Raw genomic sequence first — 8,083 nt, 5'->3', positions numbered from 1 at the left:
TTTCAAATGCCTGAACATAATTGCTGCATTCCCTTCCTGGAAGTAAAATTGTTAATTTTTTAGGCAACATAAAAAACTGTCGAAAATTGTTTAAAATACCTGGAAAAAACAATTTTCTCTACAGAATATAGATTTATTATATAGACGTTTTTAAAAATTATTTAAAGTGCCTGGAGAAACATTTTTTTTATCTTCCAGGCAGTAAAATTGTTAATGTTATTATTACCTCATCGTACAAAACACAACATCTGGAAAATTGTTTCAAATGCCTGAACATAATTGCTGCATTCCCTTCCTGGAAGAAAAATTGTTAATTTTTTAGGCAACATAAAAAACTGTCGAAAATTGTTTAAAATACCTGGAAAAAACAATTTTCTCTACACAATATAGATTTATTATATACACGTTTTTAAATATTATTTAGAAATTTTTTTAAAATTTTCCAGGCAGTAAAATTGTTATTGTTATAATGTTTTCATTGCCTTATCGTGCCTAGAAATTATTGTATTCTTTAGGCAACATTTTTTTAGGCGATAATATTCTATTGCCTAAAAGAAATCGTTTTTTCTTTTCATTTCTTTCTCAAGTCATCCTACAAAACATTTAAAAAATTGTCCCGTGAAAGTGCCTGGAAAAAAGTGCGTATTTCCCTTTGAGGCAGTAAAATTGTTAAATTTTTTAGGCAATATACAAAGAACCTATATAAAACCAAATTTTAGAGTAAAATAAAGAGTTTTGGTTAGTGGTTAAAGTGTTTTGTGCTTCGAGTGTCACTGTTTGATATCACTGTCACACCAACTGTTTCAATCAAAGGATAAATGTACTATTTTTTTTTTAAGATCTAAAAAACAATTTTAATACCTGGATGGGATAAATAATTTATTTTAGCCATAGTTCTGCACTTAAATAGATTTTTCCAATGAAACAATTTTTTCAATGTTTTGTATAAAGCCTTGAAAAAAAAACATTAACAATTTTACTGCCTGAAAACTAGAAAATAATTTTTCTCAGATATTTCAAACAATTTTTCTGTCTGGAAGGAATAAAACAATTTTTAAAATATTTTTTCTGAGGCTTTCTTAAAAACATGAACAATTTTAGTGCCTGTAAGAGAAAATATTTTTCCAGACACTTAAAATAATGTTTTATATGAACCTTAAAAACACAGTAACAATTTTACAGTCTGAAAAGAAAAAAAAAACATTTTTTTTGTCCGTAAAAAAGTAAAAATGCCCTGAAAGTATTGAAAAAAAAATTTTTTATAAATATATGTTAGAACCGATTAATAAAGATATTTAACTGTTCTAACAATTAAATTTCAAATAATTAACTGCCTAGAAGAAATTTCCTGACTTTTTGTTTTCTTTCAAGGAGTAGAAGCATTTTTTCTTTAAATTTTGCAGCTGTTTATAAATAAAATAAAAATATGCAGTTTTTTCCAATCAGTTGAATCATTTCTTCTAAAAATTCATTCAACTGCCTGGACGTAAAAGAAAATTAAAGTATTTTTTCCAAGCAGTTGCAGTAGATTTGGTTTCACCTTACATACTTTAATTTATAATAATTAACTGCTTGAAAAAAAACTAGCTATATTTTTTACAGGCGTTTAAATGAAAATTTAAAATGTATCTTTTGCAGGTAGTGAAAGCATTTTTTCTTAAATTATATGTGCATCCATCAGAAGTGAAATATTCTTAAGAATAACGTAAATTAGTAAAAACGGTTGTAACTACCAAACTTCTTAACTCAAAACAACGCTTTTACCATTAAATCTATCCAACTTCTCTATATTGATGTAAAATAATCCAGAAAACATTTTAATTGGTTCACAAAGTCATCAAGCCAATATTTGATTACGTACCACTGACACATGAGAGTCTAAAGAAACTTTTAACATAAAAATCAAATTATGTTATGAACTAATTCAAGGTAATTTAGTCAAGTTTTAAATTGCAAAAAATTGGATACAAGCAACACCTTATCAAAAAAACCAACGCAAAATTTGTACGTAATTCGGGCGCACATTCAAAATAAATCCTCGAAAAAAAAAGTGTATTTTCATACGCTTTTAGGCGTAAAAAACAGCATGGCACAGCAAAAAAACAACCCTGATAATCTTTTGTGTTTGTTTGAAGTAATTTGTGGATCATTTTTCCAGTAACTGCTGTATATTTGTCATATGGGAACGTGGCGTGGATGAATTATCACCCCTATGGATTTACGTGTTTTTTTTTAAACGTTGAACGAGGAAGGGCAGGGGGGTTATAATCTATAAAATACGGTTAAATGAGGTTATATTTCCCCTCCCTCCCCCCCCGGCTCTACGTCTCATATCCAATAAGTTTTATTGAAACCCGTAATATATGTACCTAAAGGCAATCGGAACATCTGTGTTTCTTCTGAACGAATACCTTCCTTCTCTCGTATATAAGGAATATATTCACGGGATCGATCTTACGGTGGTTTCCTGTAGGAAAACCGGAACACGTGTTGTATGCCTTCGGAGTCTTATTGCCATTTTAAACGACAAACAAGTGGGAAAATGTGAAGGACCATGAATAAATATTTAAGAAAAACCAAGAGACTTTTGGGGAGTAATAAAGAGATTCGTTTACATAAGGGAGATGATTGGAAAGTTTCGGCAATTTCGGTTTTCGGATAGATGGATTAAGCGCGTTAAGAGGATAAAAATGCCGTAAAAAAATTGTGAGAGTGGAGAGTCCTAAATAATTCGTCTCTAAAGTGAAGATTTTTTTACGTAGTGGTATGATTTTATCTTATGCATTTCGAAAATACCGGGTTATTATAGGATCTGAGTAGATTTGTAAAAATAAGAGCATGGGTTTTTTTGGCCTTAAAATTGTCCTAAAATATTGTAATATCTCGAGAAGTGTAAATGGTATGACTTTGCGAATAGTCTCATTCGATTCAAACGGATAAAGATACGTAAGATCCGTTAAAACTATAAAAAAAATATAAATAGCTTTTCTCCTAAACGAGCGTAAAACTTTGAAAAATGTCATTGCATACTCATTATTATCCTTGGCATACTCTCATCATATAGATCATAAAAACACTGTGTTATGATGATAAATTACTTAAATGGAAAAAATTCAATCTTTTTGAACATTGTGAAAAATGCCTTTTTGATCGTAATAATGGACTAAAATTTTAGAATATCTTGGAACCTATGAACAGTAGAATCTTCAGAATACTCTTATTACATTTAAACAGACGAGTTGGTTCAATAACATATGAAAAGTAACGTTTCAAGATAATTTAAGGCATGTGAAAGAGATGAGCTGCGGTAGAGTGTCAAATATTGGACTTTTGACCCCTTTTTCGGCATTAAAACCTGTCTGAGACTTGGAATCATTGACGATCGCAATGAATTGATGGTTTATATCTGTCGTCGGTTTTACATCATACGAAAAGTAACATCTCAAGATGATTCAAGGCATTTGAGAGAGGTGAGATGCGGTAGAATGCCAAATATTGGACTTTTGACCCCTTTTTTGGAATGAAAACCTCTCTGAGACCCAGCAATCATTGACGATCGCAACGAATTGATGGTTCACGTTTGTGATTGGTTCAATTACATACGAAAAGTAACATTTCAAGTTGATTCAAGGCATTTGAGAGAGGTGAGATGCGGTAGAATGCCAAATATTGGACTTTTGACCCCTTTTTTGGCATTAAAACCTCTCTGAGACCCTGGAATCATTGACGATCACAATGAATTGATAGTTCACGTCTGTGGTTGATTCAATTACATATGACAAGTAACATTTCAAGAAGATTCATGGCATATGAGGGAAGTAAGATGCGGTAGAATGCCAAATAATGGACGTTTGACCCTCTTTTTGCCATGAAAACCTTTCTGAGATACAGGAATCATTGACGATCGCAATGATTTGGTGGTTCACATCTGTGGTTGGTTCAATTACATATGAAAAGTAACATTTCAAGGAGATTCAAGGCATATGAGAGAGGTGAGATGCGGTAGAATGCCAAATATTAGACTTTTGACCCCTTTTTCGGCATTTAAACCTCTCTGAGACCCTGGAATCATTGACGATCGCAATGCATTAATAGTTCACGGTTGTGGTGGGTTCAATTACATACGAAAAGTAACATTTAAAGATGATTCAAGGCATATGAGGGAGGTGAGATGCCGTAGAATGCCAAATAATGGACTTTTGACCACTTTGTTGGCATGAAAACGTCTCTGAGATTTTCTTTTTATTCAGTTTTTTTTCAAATGCTTGGCAATGATCATTTAAAATCTTATTTCCCGGTAGTTAAAAATTTCTCGACATTAATCGAGTTATTTATTACATCCAGATAATTTTCAACTGCTTAGAAGAAAATCAATTATTTAACTATTTAGACGATTTAAAAAAAATGAAGTAAGGGATAAACCGCTTTATAAAAGGACAATTAAATATTACGCCCAGGCAATGGTAGTGGAAAATTCACTGAAAAGGACCTTAATTACCTAAGAAGTGGAAAAAAGGTTTTCACTGCCCGAAATATATTTTTTTTCCATATATTTCTGACTATTTTAGCTTTTTTTCTCCGTTTTAGATTTCTTAAAATCGTCCAAGCATTTGAATAAAACATGAAAAAAATTATAATTTTTCACTAAAAACGGTAAAAACCCCATGACTCCTCGCTAAATTAACACGTACTGAACGAAGCACTAATATGCCAAAAACTGGATCTAATTAAATCGAAAAGAACCGGGGCGTGTTCGTAGATCCTAAAAATTTAATAAACACATCTCGTGAATTAAAAAAGGCGGCGAAAAACCGGCAAAATAAACTTTATAATCGCCGTTTTTACCGTCGTTTATTTTCATTCTTTCTTTGGCGTCGTCGCCTTGAGACCCCCTCCTCCCTTCTTTGGTCCAGGGGGGCTCTATATTCCCCCGGGAGTGAACAGGAGGGTGTGGGGGAGGCAAACGGGGTGCACCGGAACGTGCGAGCTACGTCCTTCGCATTTTTACTCCTTCGGCTGCCTCCCTCCTCCCTTTCCCTCTCACCTGCCACTACGTAATGTCCAGGGATATTAAAAATTCTTTACTATATTGAACCAAAATGGAAAAAAAAAACAGTTAAATTTTCTGGATTTTTTTTTTATTATCATAATCACTATCATGAAAATAGACTGCATGGAATAACCGTTACGATTAATAAATTAGTCCGATTTATGGTCAACAAGGAGCTCTAAATCGGTACAATGATTACGTCAAGTGCAAAAAAGAATTTTTCTACTACCGTGCGTAAAGTACTCACTAAACACACTTTCCAGGTTTAATTTTTTAAGCACTAGTGCGTAAAGTAATTTGGTATTTTTGATTTTCTTTTAATCTTCTCTTCGGTAGTAGAAACAAGTTTTTATGTTATTCATGGGAATTGTCCATGACAAATTTCATAAACAAATTATGATTTAATTTTTTTATTGACTTTTTAAATAACTATCACCGCTAAGAGAAAACCATTTTTTTTTAAATCACTGCTGTGATAATTATTTTATCTTACTCAAGCCACTTTATTGGTCAAGAAATACACGATTTTTTACAAACTAATATATTATTTATTATAATTTTTGTCGCTTTTTTTAAAATATAGGATAAACTTTACATTTGTTCCATACGTGAGGTGTTTTTTGGTGTTTAATTTTTTTCTTAAAATACGAGGTTTCACGAGTGCAAAACGATACTCTCGTATGAGAAAAAAATTAAGGAATTAAATCAGGACCTATTGTAGGTATAAATTTAGACTTACGAAGTGCTAGTAAAATAATTTTTTTTAATTTCAATATTGATGTTTGTAATTGAGTTGTTGTGCGGAACATTGTTATTATTGTCACAATAAACTGTCATTTACTGCAGGCAGATGGGGTCATTTTTCCCAGTTTTCCAGGCAGTTGGAACGGGGTTTCCTTTGTCTTAAGCTCCTGGAGTAACTTTTCATTTATTTCATCCAATTTAAGCGATTTATCCCAAGTTTCCAGGTAGTTGAAGGGGTTTTTCATATATATCAAGCTCCTTGAATAAATTGTTATTTATTTCAAGCAGCTGGCGTGATTTTTTCCAGTTTTCCAGGCAGTTGAAGTGGGTTTTCCTTTGCGCTAATTTCTTAGAATAAATTGTCTTTTATTTCAGACAGTTTGAATCCTGTATTTCTAGTTTTTCAGGTAGTTGAATGGTTTTTTTACGTGCTTTAATCTCCTGGAATAAATCCTTATTTATTTCACGCAATTTGGATCTTTTTTCTTAAGTTTCCAGGAAACTAATGTTAATTTTCATATGTTTCAGGCTCCTGAAATAAATTGTCATTTATTCTAAGCAGTTGGGGTCATTTTTTCTTACTTTCCAGGTAGTTGAAATGGATTTTCCTTTGTTTTAAGCTTCTCAATTGAATTGTCATTCCTTCCAAGTAGTTGGAGTAAATTTTTTCCAGTTTTTCAGGTAGTTGAATGAGTTTTTTATGTGCCTCAAGCTCATGGAATAATTTTTTATTTATTTCACGCAACTTGGATCTTCTTTCTTAATTTTCCAGGTAATTAACGTTAGTTTTCATATATTTCAGACCCCTTTAATAAATTGTCATTTATTCTAAGCAGTTGGGGTCATTTTTTCTTACTTTTCAGGCAGTTGACATCGATTTCCCTTTGTTTTCAGCTTCTGGATTAAATTGTCATTTATTTCAAACAGTTTAAATAATTTATTATCAGTTTTTTCAGGTACTTGAATGGGTTTTTTATGTGCTTTAAGCTCATGGAATTAATTTTTATTTATTTTACGCAACTTGGTTCTTTTTTCTTAATTTTCCAGGTAATTAAAGTGGGTTTTCATGTGTTTCAAGCTGCTAAAATAAATTGCAATTTATTCCAAGCAGTTGGGGTCATTTTTCTGGGGGTCTGTTTTCCAGACAGTTGAAATGGGTTTTTATATGTTTGAAGTTCCTAGAATAAATTGCTGTATGTTTCAGGCAGTTGAAGCCCTTTTTACCGATTTTCCAGGCAGTTAAAGAGTTTGCCGAAGGAGAAATATAATAAAACAAAATAAAATAATTTTATTAACATCGATTTAAAAAATGGTGTTTTAATTGCCTTTGAAATGATCAATGCAATTATTTGAACCGTTTCAAAGATATAAAAAATTGACAATCACATTTTACTAAATTTTGAAAGGTCATAGTGTTAAAATTAATTGACATAGAAAAAAACGGCTTTTACTTTTTCAAGATCTATAAAATGACATTAATTAAGGGTCAATATTTTTGATGCATCTTTTAAGAAATTCAAAAACTACGTTATTTTTTAGGGACGCTCTATATATTATTTCACTTTTAAATTCTACGTGAAATTCTTGTAAAAAGTGGTGAAAGTCCTTGTTTCTATTTTGACTTTAACACGCGTTAGTGTCGAGACTCTTCGACATACAAAGATAAGTTTGAATTTCCGGATATTAAGAATCATTCATGTGAATATTACGATTTGCCTTTTATATTGATTGAGAGGTTCTCAAGGGAATTCAAGATAAATAAAATATAGTGGTTACATTATAGCGACTATGATCACTAATATTCAAGTAAAGGCACTGAAACTCTTCGTAATCTTAATTGGCAAACTGAAAATATTAAAACAAATTAAATTCGATAATTCGTATACAGATTGATCAACACCGGGAGTTTTCAAACAAAAATCATTATTTATAGCATCAATAGTAAAAAGGCCGGATATAAATCTAATATTACATTTTTAAAATACTAAAAATTTACGTAGAAATAAAAAATACTGAAAACGCGTCGTATACCTACAGAGTCATCCCAAACGACCCAATTATCTAGCAAAGAAAAATTAATGCAAACTATATCTTCAAACTCTGCTGCATCTGAGAAGTAAATAATCTGGCATTTACAAGTTTTACTAACCTACCCAGGCTAATTAAATCTAAAAGTCACTAGCATGAATATTAAACTGGTGAACCCTTAGAAATGTGTATGTCTAAAAATGTCTAAATTAAAAGTCCTTCTTTGTCTAGTGCTATCAACATTGACAAAGAATGAAAGCA

The sequence above is a fragment of the Anthonomus grandis genome, chromosome 5 (assembly GCF_022605725.1).
Source record: "Anthonomus grandis grandis chromosome 5, icAntGran1.3, whole genome shotgun sequence".
Lineage (NCBI taxonomy): Eukaryota > Metazoa > Arthropoda > Insecta > Coleoptera > Curculionidae > Anthonomus > Anthonomus grandis.
Note: the sequence above shows the minus strand (reverse complement) of the source record.